At 43.6% G+C, this 17,696-nt stretch overlaps 1 protein-coding gene and 1 long non-coding RNA gene across 2 annotated transcripts in view; one reads left to right on the top strand and one right to left on the bottom strand.

Annotated features, from left to right (window-relative positions):
• Window positions 1–10,578, bottom strand: part of ANXA2 (annexin A2) — a 52,193-nt gene extending 41,615 nt beyond the window's left edge. The window contains exon 1 of the mRNA XM_037004247.2: window positions 10,481–10,578. The gene's annotated coding sequence lies outside the window, so the exon portion shown is untranslated. The remainder of the gene's footprint in view (window positions 1–10,480) is intronic.
• LOC140843171 (uncharacterized) overlaps window positions 1–17,696 on the top strand; it is an 82,959-nt gene that overhangs the window by 16,277 nt on the left and 48,986 nt on the right. The window lies entirely within an intron of this gene.

The following is a 17,696-nucleotide window of genomic DNA, read 5'->3' on the forward strand; positions in this document are numbered from 1 at the left end:
ACGATCACTGTATTTAAGATTCAAATGGGTTAAATAAGATACATTATTTAAATTTAATTTCAGCTGTTTCTTTTACTTTTTAAAAATGTGGCTACTAGAAAATCTGCAATTGCATATGCAGCCACATTCTATTTCTATTGGGCGGCACTGGGCTACAGGATGCCACATGTCCCTGTCCAATCCTAGTCCAAAACCCTTTGCAGTGGCGAGGTCAGCTGAAGACCAAGTTTGAGTTTGCCTTCATAGAGCAAGACACCTCCAACTTCAGGTTGGGCCAAGAAACGTTCCAAAGGGCCTCATCAGTATCCTTTAGTCCAAGAGTCACCAAGGTAGAGATGAATTCCCTAGTCCTGGCCTTGACTTTCACCCTCGGGACTCGGTCAGAACTGCCCTAAGTCTGCAGTGAGGGGTAAACTGTTGTCATCTGTCCTGCAGACTTGTAGTCCCTACTGCAAACAGCTAAGAAGTAAAAATATAAAAACAAAACAAAAAAAACCCAAACAGGACCAGTAAGTCAGATGTGCAAATAGTTGTTTCCTTTTACAAAGAAGTATGGATTCTATTTCACTTATTTATTAAATCAGGTACTTCACAGTGGTTCCAATGTTTAGGAATTCTCAACCACCAAGGCGCATTTTATTGTGTATTTCTTTCAAATGGCCTTGTCAGCTTTGAGCACTGGCTTTGTAGACAGCTGACTGTGTCCCACATGGGACTCTCAGTACTGTACAAATCAAAGACAATCTGATATACACTCTCCGTTCATTCTTCTCACATACACACAACAAATTGAGGGAAGACAAAAATAGGAATTTGTACATCTTCCTTTCTATTTTATCATCCACAGCTATACTGCTCTTTTCTCCTATTAGTCCTACAAGCCACTATCAATTAAATTCCTCTACAGGCACACCTCTTTTTACAAAGCTTCACTTATACACTTTGCAGACACTGCATTTTTTTACAGATTGAAAGTTTGTGGCATCCATGCATTTAGCAAGTTCGTTGGTACCATTTTTCCAACAGCATTTGCTCATTGTGTCTCAGTTTCACATATTGGTAATGTTGCAATATCTCAAACTTTTCCATTATTAGTTTATTTGTTATGTTGATCTGTATTGTAATTGTTTTGGGGTGCCATGAACAGTGCCCAAATAAGATGTTCGGTGAATTTAATCGATAGACGTTCTGTGTGTTCTGTCCCAGCAACCAGACGCTCCTAGTCTCTCCCCAGCTCCTCAGGCCTCCCTATTCCCTGAGACACAACAACATTAAAATCAGGCCATTTAATAATCCTACAATGGCCACTAAGTGTTCAAGTGAAAGGAAGTGACTCCTACTTTAAACCGAAAGCTGGAAATGATTAAGCTTAATGAGGAAGGCACTTTGAAAGCCTACACAGGACAAAGCTAGGCCCTTTGCAGAGTTAGCCAAGTTGCAAATGCTAAGAATAAGTTCTTGAAGGAAATTATAAGTACTATTCCAGTGAGCAAACAAATGATTATAAAGAGAAACAGCCTATTGCTGATATGGAGAGAGTTCTAGTGGTCCGGATGGAAAAGGTCAAACAAGCCATAACATTCCCTTAAGCTGAAGTCTAACCCAGAGCAAGGGCCTAACTCTCTTCAGTTCTGTGAAGGCTGAGAGAGGTGAGGAAGTTGCAGAAAAAAAATTTGAAGGTAGCAGAGGTTGATTCATGAGGTTTAATGGAAGCAGTGGTCTCCACAATACAGAGGTGTGAGGGGAAGCAGCAAGAGCTGATGCAGAGGCTGCAACAAAGTTACTGAGAAGATTTAGCTAAGTTCATTAACAACAGATTTTCAGTGAAAACAAAACAGCCTTCTGTTGGAAAAACATACCATCTAGGACTTTCATAGCTAGAGAGGAGAAGTCAAGGCCTGGCTTCAAAGCTTCAAAGGGCAGGCTCAATCTCTTTTTAAGGGCTAATACACCTGATGACTTTAAGTTGAAGCCAATGTTTGCTGACCATTATGAAAACCCGAAGGCCCTTAAGAATCATGCTAAATCTACTCCACCTGACAGCTATGAATGGAACAACAAAGCCTGGATGACAGCACATTTGTTTACAACATGGTTCACTGAAATATTTTAAGCCCACTGTTGAAACCCACTGCTCAGAAGAAAGGTTCCTTTCAAAATATTAGTACTCCCTGACAATGAGCCTGGTCCCCCAAGAGCTCGGACGGAGATGGACAATGAGATTAATGTTGTTTTCATGCCTGCCAACCAAATATGCATTCTGTAGCCCATGGATCAAGGAGTGAGTTTGACTTTCAAGCCTTATTATTTAAGAAGTACATTTCATACGGCTCTGGCTACCACATACGGTGATTCCTCAGATGGAGCTGGGCAAGGAACACTGAAAACCTTCCAGAAAGGTTTCACCATTGTAGATGCTATTAAGAACATTCACCCGTTATCGTGAATGTTATGGCTGTAGCTTATGATTCATGGGAAGAGGTAAAAATACCAACATTAATAGGAGTTTGAATAAAGTTGATTCCAACCCTCGTGATGACTTTGAGGGGGTCCAACACCAGTGAAGGAAATAACTGCAGATGTGAACAGAAACAGCAAGAAAACTAGAATCAGAAGTGGAGCCCGCAGGTGATGTGACTGAACTGCTACAACCTCATGATAAAGCCTGAACAGATGAGGAGCTGCTTCTTACGGATGAGCAACGAGAGTGGTTTTCTGAGATGGAATCTGCTCCTGATGAAGATGCCATGAAGACTGTTGAAATGACAACAGAAGATTTAGAATATTACAAAAACTTAGTCAACACAGCAGCAGCAGGGTTTGAGAGGACTTTCAATTTTCAAAGTTCTACTGTGGGTGAAATGCTATCAAACAGCATCACGTGCTACGGAGAAATAGTACATGAAAGGAAGAGTTGATGAATGCAGCAAACTCACTGTTGTCTCCTTTTTAGAAATGACACAGCCACCCCACCCTTCGGCGGCCACCACCCTGATCAGTCAGCAGCCTCAACATCCAGAAAAGAGATTAGGACTCGCTGGAAGCTCAGATGATGGGGTAGCATTTTTAGCAATAAACTATCTTTTAATTAAGACATATACTTTGTTTTTTTAAGATATAATGTTATTGCATGAGTAATAGACTACACTGTAGTGTATAGGTAACTTTTATATGCACTGGTAAACTAAGAAATCCATTTGATTTACTTTATTGTGATACTCTTTATTGTGGTGGTCTGGAACCAAACCCATAACATATCTGAGGTATGCCTATATATGATCCTGTCAAAATAGTTCAAAATCCATCCTTCAGGTAGGTCTGTTACTTTAACTCAGTCCAGCCCTAAGATTGGCATGGAAACAAGCCTGTACACCCCCTGGCTATTCCCCAGCAAAAGTGGACTTGAGCTTCTCCTCAAACACACGTTAACTCCTTTAATCCAAAACACTTTGTTTCCTCCCCAATCTCCTTATCCTCACCTCTTCTTCCAGCTACAGAGACCCTGCCCATTCCTCAAGTCACCACTCATTAGCATCTGCTCTAATGAGGAGGCTGCAGCCCCATTCTCAGTGTTCTCTCCCACCTTTCGATGCCAGAAGTACTTTCTGATGTCACTAGACTTACATACTGAGCAAAGGTGTACTGTGTTCCTGCAGTGTACCTGGTATTCAAATGGCAAATGCGTGAGTACAGTTCAGTGCAGCAGGGAGTATGTTTTACCTCACCTTCCTGACAGAGTCCCCGCTTCCCAAATTGAAGAGGGCCTCTGCAGACTCTAGGTGCAAAATAAACTTTTAGCAATGAGCTGCTATTTTGCATAATTAAGATTTATATTTGTATTATTTATTATAATCATTCTGCAGAAAAAGCAAAAATATCACAATAACCACAAAGCTTGCTAATACTCCATTCAAGTGTCTTTTGTATCCATTCAAATACTTCCTATTTTATGCAAGCTTCATGGCAAACATTTTACTAGAAATAAAACATGGCCCTTATTTCTTCACTACATCCAATCCCCTGGCAATGCAAAGTCATTTTGCTGACAACTGATTAGTCTCTCAAAGAAAAGAGTAAGCTTTGCCACTCATAATGTTTGTTAGAACATTAGCTTAATATGTAGCATATTTGATTAATGAGAATGTGTCAGTGTGTTGTACCCTTGAAAAACAGAAAAAAAAGTCTTGGTACTACTACTGTAGGTTACAAACACTGGTAACATTCAAGCCACCAATCAGCCCAACTCCTACCAAGCACACACTGGGCCTACTGCATTAACAGCTGTGAGAGACACACACAAAACTATGATAGGTACACTCCACCACTCAAGACTTGCCAGCAATCTTCCCTGCCTGCCCCAGTAAGATAGCAGAGAGACTCGCCCAGATCACCCGGCTAATGAGTCGTGAGGCAGGGCCAGAATCCAGTCTTCTGACTCTTAGGCCATTGCCCTTTCAACTTTACCACAGTCCTTCTGAATTCTGAGAGGTTAAGACACAGAAAGATATGCAGCAAAGTGAGATCAACTAAGAGCTTAATGGGTGAGGTACTGACTAGTTTGGGAAGGGTAATCATCCTGGAAGGTTTCATCCAGAGACACGTGGGGAAGGCTGGGGAGCTGGGATAGGGGAGAATGCCCCTGGGCAGCTGGCACAGCTTAAGACAAGCCAAGTCTAATGTGGTGCCCTGTGGGGGGCCTGAAAGGTAAGTTCTAAATGATGTGACTTTAAGGTTGGCTATGGAAATACTGCAGGGCCAGAAGGCCTAAGTGATTTGTTGTGCATGCTCAGTGTCGTTTCATATTTGCTCTGGAGGCTGAATTTTCTTACTGCAAATAATCGTTCTGCCTTACTGTACATCTATTGTTTTGATGGAGAATAAAATCGAGTCTATGTGCCATGAGAGTCCCACCCCCACCGACTCCTCATCAATGTAAAATTCACCAGTGCACTGCGAGTGTTCGCTACCACTCCTTCTCTGGCCAACGCGGTCTACATCACTCTTTTCAACACTTCAGCCTCACCCAAATCTCCAACTGGTTTCAACTTGCAAAATAAGAGAAAAAATAATCAGCAAATTCAATCTGTTGATGAGTACTTCTATACAGCAGTGCCTTCCATTCCCAGGAAAGGGTTGGGTGACCAGACATCATTAAAATAGCCCTTTACAAGACAAAGTCTTTTTGTTTTCGAAAATAACTAGAGATGTACAGAGACACTGAAAGAGCCACACCCACTTCAAACTGGTTTGAAATAACTCACCACTGGGGTAGGAATACACTTACTAGGCTCCACCCTACTGAAGGGAACAGAAAGTTTCCTTCGGCCTTGAAAGTATTAGGAAGTCAAGTCTGTTATTTGCCTGACCAGAAAAGGTCTTAGAGTGTAAAGTTTAACAAATATCTAATAAAAAGTTAACAAAAAGCTCTTGGAGTGCAAAATTAACAAAAATCTGTGCAGCTGTTGAGAAACAAGTAATTTACATGGAACATAAGGACTATCTCAACCATAAATTAAGGGTTTGTCCTTTTTTTAATAACCTACAGATTTTTTGTTGTTATTGTTTCATTTCAAACATACAGTTGCAAACAATATAGTACAGGTGAAAAAGGTTTCACATCCCCCCAAAAAGTAAAAGTTTGCAAAAAAGTTGAAAGAAATGAAAAAAGTAAACCCCAAAATGAACACTTGAAGTAGTAAAAACAATTTCTACTAAAAAGAATTAAGAAGAACCAGCTCCAGAAAGCCCAAATAGTAATTCGCACAAACAAACAAACAAAAATATTTTGCAACACTTGTCTTGGTCTGCACAGCAGAATCTGAGTAAAATCCAGCAGTTTCTTGAACACACCCACTTTACAGCCTCAAAGTGGTGTTTATGAGTTACCACAAAACACATCCCTAGCAACCATGATGAATCAATCAGGGACTGGATGACACAAATGAGGAGTTTTAAAGCAAAAACAGGGGGTAGTGTGGAGGGCTGGATTTCCCCACTAAAGCCCTTACTATGACTATGCACAGTGCTGGCTGTGCAAGGACCATAGTGGAATTTGAAACCAAAAGGTGGGGCAGGGGGGGAGCTCCCATTGTACTCCACCTTCCCTCCCTGCCTCCCAAGACCAGCATTTTTATTTAACAGAACCTTCCTGGACACACTTCTCTCCTTGGTTTTGTGGTCTTGATTAATTCCGGAGTCACAGGGCCAAGTCACTCCCCAGAAATCCTGGAATTCTGCCCAGTGGCGTTGACATAACTGAGCAGGGCAGAGACAAAAGCATTTGCTCCGGCTTGTCCCTTTTGCTGCCTGATCTGAATCAATATTTGTTTGCTACCTACAGACAGGTTGCAGCCTCTCTCAGAGGCTCTCTGTTAGTCTCCTGATAGGGGTTGGAGTGCACTGAAAGAGACCAGCAGGAAGAATGAAATCAGTTGGCACAAAGCATTTTCCACGTTGGGAAATCAAGGCCTTCACATCTACAATTCAATTTCAGTGTTTTATGGCCCACATACTGCATTTCCAAAGGGGACCTGCTGTGCACAGAAAAAAGTCTGAACTCAGCGTTCAAGACCTTCCACGCCTGGGACTTTTATCTAGCTTTCCTGTAAGCATGCGCGCGCACACACACTCACCCAGCACCAAAGTCAGCTGGGACTAATAATTCTCCACACACACTCCGCACAGTTCTGCTACCTCTAGGCCGGGCTCTCAAATTCCCTCCACTGGGAATGCTCAATCTTGCAAAACCTCGCTCAACTGACATCTTCATGAGACTTGATACAAAAAATAATGAAACTTTTTCCCTTGGATCTCCTGCTCTGTGTTCCTGTCTCTCTTGGGGTGTCTGTGAAATCACAGAGATGAGTATGTACAGGCAGTCAGTCTTCCATTCTACCTGTGCACAGGGTTTCTGTCTTATTCATTCCTGTTTCCTCATAGGTCTGAGCACAGGGCCCAGCACACAGTAGGCATTTAATCATATTTTTGGATGGTTTCCACACACAGGGTCTTTCCAAATTACATCTGCTTTTTTTTTTTTTCCAGTGCACTCTCCCTCCTCAATATTCTCTTTCTGCCTCAGATTGAGTATGTCAAATGCAGCTCCAGTTCCAACATTCAGAGGTGGAGGTTTCAATTCCCAGCTTCTGTGCCAGTCTTTGCAAAGCCTGGCAGATCACTTCCGGGGCAGCCTCCTTCTCATCCTGAATTGCAGCCTATTTCCACCCCAGCCCAGCACCCCACCTCTGCACTGTGGGTCCATGTGGCTCCTAGCTCCATACACTGGACTACGTGGAATTGCAACCTGCACCTCCTCTGGCACAAGGCAGGCAAGGAGAAGGAAGGAGGAAGGATTTACAAGTGGCCTTGGGACTCTGATTTCCTGAGCAGTGAGTGTGTAGACTGGGTGTGTCAGGGAGACAAAGGGCAAGAATTCCATGTCACAGCACTCCCTTGAGTCAGAACTTTCCACACCAAGTCTGGGATTAGAACTCAGACTACTTGGATGCTATTGCCTTCTCTCTGACAAGATTGAGCTCAAATGGTTTAAAAGATTCAGGGTGTACCCTTCAAGTGAGATTTAGGGGTAATCTCAGTGGAACCACCAGAAAAACAAGCCTGAGCATCTCCTGACCCCTACTAATGACCTGATACCCAATAAATGAGGTGGGGACTGCCTCTGGAAGGAAAAATATACCAGTGAATGGGCGGAAATGATTTTTTTTAAAGAACTGGAATTTCCTCTGATGTAGCCTACAGTTGTACATGTAGGCTAGCCTACTGCCTAGGGTGTGGCACCAGGCAAAATGGGTTCCCATGTGCAAAAAAAATGAGAACCATTCCATTTCTATTAAATTCTCACAATCAAAGCCAGGAGACAGATTAAGTTATAGTAACTTTAAACAACATTTTCATGAGGAAGGCTAAATATGATGCTCAAGTCTGCAGAACAACTGGATTAAAAGTGAAGTGAACCCCAGCCAAGTTTGGAAATTATTACTTTGGGAAAATGTAAAGATCAAAATCCAATTACTGTCTATACAATTAACTTATTTTGTCTATTTTTCCCTCTCAGCCAGAGTTAAGGCCTAAAGAGAAGGGACTATTATTATTTTTTGGGTGTTTTGTTCATAGCTGTATCCCCAATGTCTATACCTATGAGTAGAACATAGAAGGTGTTCAATAAATATTGTGGTATGAACAAATGTTTAAAGCAGCTCAGTAAAGCCTGGGACCCTTTTTGTGACACACCCACCCTCAATTAACGAAGAAAAGTACCTCAGCAGGCCCGCAGCCCCACACAAGCAAAGAGTGAGAACAAAGTGCCAGATTTTAGACCCAGTGCCGCAAAAGAGCCTATAGGCCGTCAAAATCAAAAGCAATTATAGAACGATATCTACCTTGCCAGGAAAACTACTTACGTCAGAAATCAGTCAGGAAACTAAGGCAATGACTGCTGATGGCAATCAATACAGTACTTTAATAGCTCAAAGACACAGGATGTTAAATATTGAGGCGCCAATCCAAGACCGAACCTGACCAACGCCAGTGAGTCAGCAATATTCCCTGGACACTTACCACAGGCAGGCCACTTGGCACTGCAGAAATTACAAAATGCAGGCAGTCTCCAAATCATAAATCCCCAACTAAAAAAAATGCACACTGATGATTGCACTTCCCACTGCAGCCATGATGGAGACTTTTGGAGAAATCCTTGAAGCTTTTAGATAATAGGTGGACTTAGCAGAAGGGAGAAAAGTGCTAAGCATGAATGTCTTAAGGTAACTGGCCACAGAGGGCACCTCTTCAAGTTAGCTTCTCTGAACCTGGCCTCTAAACCGCTTCCTTAGCATTGCCTGAGGTGCCTGTATAATGTGGTTACTTGATTCCAGAGCCTTGAATTCTGTAAGTAACAGATCTGTTCAGGTTAACAAGGTTTTTTTTTTTTTAAATGACAACTCCTCTTGAGTTGCTGAGGGTTTTAGGACCACCAACCACTCCTAAGTTCATGAATACTGATTCAGTTTGCTACCCTCAGCCGGGTGTACTACACTGAAGTGGGAAGCAGGAAGGCAGGCAGAACTGGATAAACCAGGATGGCAACATGTCTGGAACAGAGTCGCTAAGGAGGCGGAGGAAGGCAGAGAAAAGAACAAGGAGAGGGGTGCAAAGGCACCGTTTTCCAAGTAAAATCATTAATCAGGGCCAACCTTAAAACTAAACAAAGTTCTAGAAAAACATGTCAGTGATTTTATTCTTCCTACCCACATATCCTCCCATCTTTCCTCCCTACCATTACCCTCACCTCCAAAATAAGGCATGTACTATCAACACTTAGATACAGTGCATCTTAGGGGTTTCTGAGCTGACCTGGGAACCTAAGCATCTTCTATAACACTGTTGCACACACAGACACACTTTGCATTTGTACGGCACTGTATGGCACTTCCTGTTTTCAGTGTGCTTTACACATTTATTTTTGAATGAACATGTCTTTGAACTCTTTAATAATAAACCTGTGTAGATGGAGGTAAGAATGGGTATCATAAACCACTGTCACAGATGAGGAAATTGATGTTTGCCTCCCACCTTCTCAACAGCTAGTTGATGGAATCCAGCCCTTCCTACAAGCACTGGGACCCGCCTCTGAGCTGCACGGAGCGGCCAGGGGGACCACGCCCTTTTCTGTAACCTCTGTCCCTGACTCATTGTCGCATTATCTACAGTGTCAATGACAATCCTTCCCCCAGAGGCACGGGGGTTACTTCCTTCCTGATGCAAAAGTGGTCAACAAAGTGGGAAATACTACTGAAATCCTAAGTTGCTCTCCTAGAAAATAGGTTAGACAAAGGAGAATGAGCTGAGTTTTTTTCGTTTTGAATTATTGAGAAGGGAGATAGATTGCTACTGCAAGTTCCCACCCCTCATCCTCCTCCCGCACCCCGCCGCTTCCCTCCTGCTGGTAGGTACAAGTTCCGCAAACGTTTCAAGCCATCTAACTAGAACACAGAGAGATCACGTTCTAGACGGCCGGAAAGCTTTCGCTAAACGTGTTGGTGCAAACCCCACAACTGCTCCGCCTGGGACCCGTGGCTACCAGGAAGGCCACACCCTGCCCCCCGCCCGCGCCCGGCGCGGCTGGAATGCGGGCCTCCCTCAGCTGCCCTCCCCTGCGTCGCCCCGCCGGGCTTCCAGAGCGCACTTTGCGGGGATGCCCGACCGCCTCCCTCCGCCCTGCACCGCCAAGGCCGGGGCGCAACCCGCCCCTCTCACTCCGGCCCGGACCACCTTGCCACTGCGCCCCCTCTCTGCAGAACCCCTTGTGCTGACCGTCCCTCCACCCCCTCCCCGCACGGCCCCCCGGGTCCCTGTCGCCCGAGCCTCTCTTTGCAAAGCTGTCTCCCCGCTCCTTCTTTCTCTAAGGCCGGCCAGTGCAGCGGCCCCGGGGACATAGCGGGCAGGCAGGGCGCGCCCCGCTTACCTGGGCTGGGAGCAGAGAGCTGCGAGCGTCACCAGAAGCGGAGCGGAGCGATGCCTGGGTGGGGCTTTTATAGCCGCCACGTCCCCTCTGTGCGGGCGGGGCCCGCCCCGCCTCCCCCCAGCCCCGCCCGCTCCCACCCCGAGTGCGGGTGAGTCACCTCCCCGGCCCGCCCGCAGGGGCGGCCTCGCCCAGAAACGTTCCCCGAGCCCCGCCGCGCGCGAGCAGCCCCCACGCGCACGGCCCTGCCCTCCAGTAAAGCGCCGCCGAGGCTTCCTCGAGGCTCAATGTCGGCCTGTTTCTTCCCCCCTTCCTCCTTTGACTTCTTGAGCGCCACGTCGAGTTCTCAGCCCTGGTATATAGGTAAATACATTAGCAAGACTTTATAGTAGACGCCGAGCTGGTTAAATCACTCTTTGTTTTTGGCGTCAATGCAGTGGATGAATTGATCCAAGAAACATAAGTCCTGCTTCCCATGAGCTGGGGCCTTTGGCATCCAGGTCCCCGTTACCGTCCACAAACATATTAGCTTAACCTCTGACCGGCAGTTCCTGGGAGGAGCGCAGGGCGGGCGATGCGCCCGGTCCTGCCCCACAAAGACGGACATGCCCAGGCTTCCAAACGCGCCGGGAGGCCCTAAGGCAGGGTTAGGGTGGGGGGCTGGGAGGCCGAAGCCCGGAGCCGAGATCCCACCCGCTCCCGCGCCGGGAGGCGCCCTTTTTCCGGAATGAGCTCTGCGCAACTTCTCTACCCGCCTCCCGGCACCCGCTCCGCACCGCGCGTGTCGGGAAGCCCTAGGCGTCCTCGTGGCAAGCCGTCCGCGGCTGGGTGGGGCCGGTGGCTTTGGGCCTCGAGTTTCAACAAAGAAGTTTCCTCCTTCCTTCTTTCATAACTGCCGTTTTTTCGTAGCCTCCTAGCCAGCCCCCCTACCCCTCGGTTTTGCTGTTTCTCGCTTTTCTTCTCAGCTTCCACGAGCCATGATGACAAGATGTAAGCAAACATGTTTTTGTGTGTGACTGCTTAAGTACTGTATTCAAACCTTACACTAGCAGGAATGTTTTGCTGAGAACCCCAGAGACTGCCCCCTCTGCCTTTGAATTCCTTCGTTTCACGCACTTCGTGCAGCTCTTTAGACCCATGTTGATGCTTCTGTGTTTGTGGCTGCCATATCTGTCTGTCTTAACATCCATTTTTACTTGCCAAATGGGCATTTCGCTCCCGGGAATCAGAAAATGAGAGCAACGTGAAAGACAATCATTGCCATGCCCATGGTCACCTAGCCAGCTGGCTGCAGTCTGGGCCACAAATGGGTCTCAGAACCGTCAGCCCAAAAGCTCAGTGTTACCCAGTTCTAGAACTCTGCATGATGCGAAGAGGCCTTATCAGAAGAACAAATAAAAAATAAAAGCAATCCTCTGGTTCAATTTCAGATTTACATTTCTTGCTCTTTAATTTAGGCTGAAGCCTTCCTTACAGGCAGAAACGTGTCTTACCTGTCCACTCCCCTGAACATTTTGGAATAGGAAGGGAACACAGGCTGCGGGCCATACTCTTGGACAAGATTCCACTTTGTTTCCTGGCAGGGCAGGTGACACCAGCCTCTTCCACTCACTCTTAATGGTGCTCTGTTAAGGCCCTCTACAGATAAGATTTAATTCAAATCATGTAGAATACCTAACCACCACCAAGTGTCCAAAAGGATGTTTTTGCTCATCTTGGGCATCCAGCAAATCCAAACACTGATGTGTGCAATAGCCAGACTTTGCTTCATGCTACAGAAATTTACACTGAATTATCATAAAATATATATGGCTGTCATAAAGTATTAGATTTCTATTAGAAGTCACGATCTGCTATTTCTGAGGAATGTGTAGCCAATTCTGCCAGTATAAAAGAAATTTTGAACCCCTCAGTGCAAAGAAGATTCTCAATTTTCCTTTCTTTTTCCCCCATGGCTGGGGAGAATGTTTACTACAACAGATCTCAGGTTATGTCTGCTGTCTTGCATACTGTCCTCTAAAGTCTCAGCTTTATTTTGTTCACACTTTATCTGCTGCCCCTCAGCCCTACTAACAGTGCCTAGCTAGTAGTGATAGGCACTCACTAAAAATTATAGAGTAATAGAATTATTCACCCAGTGGATACATTCACCCAGAATGTTAGGTAGGGCAGACTAGTGTGTCCAATCCTTGATTTGTATAAATGAAGAAAATGGAGTTCAAAACCTCATGCTTAGTCCAGAGATTTAATAATGGACTCAGGTTACTTATATCACAGTGCAACAATGATTTGGCAATTTAGACAGGATGTAGGGACAGCTTGGCTCTGGTCCACACAATGTTGGGTGGAACTGCTCAACTTAGGAGGCTTCACACATTTGTCTGGTGTCTCAGCTGGGGTTGCTATGATGGCAGAGAGCAGGCTGGGTCTCTCTGTCCCTTAGTCTCTCATCCATCCATCAGTCCTCTCTACACAAGCAGAGTAATGGCAGCTGGCTTTCAAGAAGAACAGCTGAAGCTGCCAGGCCTATTAGCTGGTAGGCTATACAAAAACAGTAGACAGGCTAGATTAGCCTTGTGGGCTGTAGTCTGCTGATCCTTGCTTTAATCCATTGGTCAGTTCTTGACTGCCTTCTGGCCTCCTGACTGCACTCTCTGAGATGTGTCCTTTCCCTTGAGAATGGCCCATAGTTGCAGTTGAGCAGCTCTCTCAACCTGCTTCATGCCAGAAGAAACTCAAGGTCCAGGGTTTCTTTTCATTTTGAACTGTTTTTGTGTCTAAGCTAGCAGTGTTTCCATTTAATACAATTATCTTTAAAACTTGAGATTTTCTATAAATCTTACTGAGGTTCATTCTGTGCTCCAAAATTCATATCCAAGACAATTTTCTCAAAAGCGCTATGTATGGGTTTTCTGTAAATGTTAATGAGGTTTAACTTTATGCTCCAAAATTCACATTCATTATTCATTTAAAAACAGACCTCTCTCTCTACTTTGTGTTTGTTAGGCTGGAATAAAATTCTTAGAAGCCCTGAGATGGCCTTCAATATACCACATTATGTCCAAGTTAAATAAGAAAAGTACCATATTAACTCTTTCTGGAATCTTAAAAATAAAAGTTTTACAGCCACACATGATTTGATCTTTACGAGGGCATTTCTTACTTTACAAATCTTTTACTGACTAGGATTTTGCTTGAAAACCAAAGATTATTTCTTTAGTGCATTTTTTCTTCTTGTACTTTATCATAAGCACATTGGCACTTACAGCATGCTGCCAGGAAATCTTTGCGGGATCCACAAGTTCATTAAGCACATTTTCTACCATTCCTGTTATCACAGGCAATAATAATGTCAAACAGTCTTCCAATTTACCACCTAAGTTGCGGTTTCTCCAACCTCCCATGGCTATGCCTTGCTGTTCTTCCAACCTCCACTAATAGTCTTCTCTCTGGTTACTGCCTGGTAATAAAGTCAGTGTCACATATGTTAGGTTTTTGTTACAGCAACACTCCATATCCAGGTACTAGTTTCTGTTGCAGTTACCTATTACTAGGAGATAAACCACTTCCAAATCTTAGAGGCTTAAAACAGCAACCACCATTTATTTGTTCATGATTCTGCAAAAGGTGGAGTTCGCTGGGTCAGCTTGCCTCTGGTCTATGCAGCGTTGGCTCTGGAGTTCCAAACGAGGCTAGAAGATCCAAAAAGGCCTCTCCAGCAGGGCAGTTGCTGGTTTTCAAGAGTGAAAGTGGGAGCTGCCAGGTCTAGAAGTGCCAGGTCAGTTCTGCTACATTCTATTGGTCAAAAAGTCATTAAACCCAGATTCCAAGAAAGGGGAAATAGATTCCACCCTTTCATAAAGGGGTGACATATGTTTCAGCGGGTAGAAAAAATTGTCAGCAACTACCTTTGCAAACAGTCTACCAGAGTCCTTAAACAAGTAAGTGGCACAGCTGAGGCTACAAGATATTTTTCTGCCTTTTAATTCACTGCCTTTTCCACTACACCGTATTTGTCACGTACTACCACTGCTTCAGTGAGACACAGGCTGTCCCCAAGTCCTCTGCATATATGATTTTCACCATAAAACAGTGTGTCCTTGAGCCTTGTTACATGCAATCACACATAATAAAGTCTTATATTTGAAGATGTGGCCAGATGAGGAAAAAGATCTATCTGGAAAATCCAACATCCAAATAATAGGAGTCTAGAAAGAAAGAATAGGCCAAGTGTAGGGCGGAACATCATTAAGAACAAAAAAAATTAGGATAATTTTCTAGATCCAAAGACCATGAGTTTTTATATTTAAAAAGTCACAATAAATGGAAACACAAACCCCAAGGCAAATTATTATGAAATTCTAGAACACTGGATGCTTATAGGGATAAAGTCTTAAAAGATTCCAGAGAGATTAAAAAAAAATTAAAAGCTCAGAAATGAAGTATAAGAAGTAAGAATGGCATTATACTTAATACTCAGATCTTAACTTCTAAGTACTATTCTTCAATAAATGAACCAGTTCTTGTTGGAAAAACATCTGTAGAGAAAATACATGGTGAGCTTTGTGCTAAACAACTGATAGGAACATATCAAAAACACACAAAAGCCAATTTGAAGGGGCTATTAATAGCATTGTATTGAATAAGATGAGAGGAATTGATTATATCACACTGAATAGTCCAAACTGAGAGTAAAAAAAAGTATACAGAAAGATGGGATAGGGAAAGCTCTTATTTGCAGAGAAATATCAACTTATGAATGTATCAGGAAAGAAGAATATAAAAACCATTATTTTACAACTAGAATTCCATACCCAGCCAAACTATAAATCAAGATTCTATGCATAATAAACATTTTCAAAAATGCTGTTTATGCCTCTGCAGCCTGTGTTAGTTTCCTAGGAATGCTATAACAAATGACCACAAACCTGATGGCTTAAAACAACAGAAATGTATTCTCTTACAGTTCTGGGGGCCAGAAGTCTGAAATCAAGGTATCATCAGGGCCACACTCCATCTGGAGGCTCCAAAAGAGAATCCTTTCTTGACTACTCCAGTTTCTGGTGGCTGTCAACATTTTGTGGGGCTGCATCACTCCAATCTCTGCCTCCATTTCCACATGGCCTTTTTCTCTGTTTCTAGGTCTTCTCTTCTGTCTCATAAGAATACTTGTCATTGGATTTAGGACCAACCTGGATAATCTATGATATCATCTTGAGATCTGTAATTTAAATACATATGCAAAGATCCCCTTTCCATATTCAGATTCTGAGGCTTAAGATATATACACATGTTTTGGGGGCCATCATTCACCCATCAAGAAAAGGAGTGTATGCTCATTCCCCTTGAACCTCATGACCTACTGTGGACTATTTGACCAACAATACAGAACTCATGCTGTGGAACTTCTGAGACTAGATCATGAATGCATTTCTACTTTGTTTACTTGAGACATGTACTTTGGAATCCAGCCACCATGCCAAGAGGAAGCCCAAGCAGCAAGTTGTGAAGAGGTTCATGTAGAGAGAAAGCAAGGTCCTCAGATGACACCTAGTACCCACTTGCCAGCTATGAGAGTTGCATTCATGATATAGCCTCAGCAGTCATACTGAGCTGAAGCTGTATGAAACAAAGACATGCCTTCCCCACTGAGACTGCCCAAACTGAAGGAAAATAAGGGGCTTTGACAAGAATATCAAGTTCTTTTAGCTCTAAGACTCAATCCTTAATATGCAAATGTAATAGATTTAGGCATATTAATCATATATACACACACACATGGATGTTACTAAACAGACATTACCTATTCATTAAAACAGGCTTAATAGGATTTCTAAATGGAAGTGCTTTGAATAACAAAATTATCCTTTACAAGTAGACCAAAAGATATTTTTTGTCAAATTATCATTGGTCTTCTTTCTCTCCATTTCATTTTTTTTGTCCAAATTGGGAAAAGTATCCCTTGTGTAATTGAATATATCCACATAAAGTGTTTGCTTTAATTCAGACTCTGGATCATGGGACCCCAGCATAGTTTTAGTCCCTAGGTTATTCAAATGTGTAGCTGTGATTGAGAAACATCACTTTAAAGTAAAATGAGGCTGTGTAGAATATTACCAAAATGAAAATAATAGGCAACTGTTAAATATCTCTACTGTTGCAAAGGAATTTAGACTCTAGTAACGTGAACCTGCCATATTCAGGTAATTAGGTATCAGGATTTACACTGGAGACACATATACGTAGGTGATATCATAATTGATATGGTACAGCTATTTCTCCCCACTTTGTGAGGAGACAGTAACAAAGAGCAAACAGTATGGAGTTGGTTTTTCAAACTAAGAAGCCAGAGTTGGTGCAGAATGCTATGGGGAGGGTCCATCAGAAGTTGGAGTAGAGCTAAGCTAGATACAAAGGACACTACAATACATTAATAAGTCCAGAGGACAAGAGCAGAGTCTGAGCAGGAGACGAAGCCGAGGTTCTACAGCTGGAAGAACACGGACGTAAGTAGGAGGGAAGCAAGAAGCCTGGTCAACAGGCTGCAGGAGGGGCTGAGCTGGTATCCTCTTGCCTCTGAACCCAAGGACACATGAGACTGTGGGGCCAGCTTGCTTGACTTGGAAGAGCAGACACGGATGCTAATCATCTCTGCTATTTCTTCAAACAACACAAAGGAGAATATCAAGGAGGAGAAAAGAAGATGACAGTGGAGTAAAGCATTGTGAGGGAGGACACTGGGTGATTGTAAAACAGAGACTGAGGGCACTGTCCTGACCTGGGCACCCTTATTGTCTCCTAATATCTCTGTCTTAGTTTCTGCACCTGGGAACTGGACTCGTTAGCCCAGATCATCTGCAAAGTCTTTGCAAGCTCTTCTCTTTAATTTGTAAGGCCTTGCTAAAACAGTTTCAGATTCTTTAAGACTGTACATTCTGTAGAACAATCATTCAAAGATTCATAATCCAACTTTATTATTCAGGCAGGAGAATTTTCGTCAACTCCTTTAATACTTGGCAACTAGTGTTCCTGGGGCCCTTGATAAAAATTCCTGATTGCATTCTCACAGGGATCTCAGGATGGCGGTTCAGAGCAAAAGGTGAACAGATGGACAAGCTGCTCTAATCTGCTTTAGTTGTAATTTTTGTCTTTTCTCTTTTCAAATGAGAGGTTAAGTCTTCCCCAAGTCCCAGTGTGATCCACTCCCTAATTTGGAGAC

The sequence above is a fragment of the Manis javanica genome, chromosome 8 (genome assembly GCF_040802235.1).
Source record: "Manis javanica isolate MJ-LG chromosome 8, MJ_LKY, whole genome shotgun sequence".
Lineage (NCBI taxonomy): Eukaryota > Metazoa > Chordata > Mammalia > Pholidota > Manidae > Manis > Manis javanica.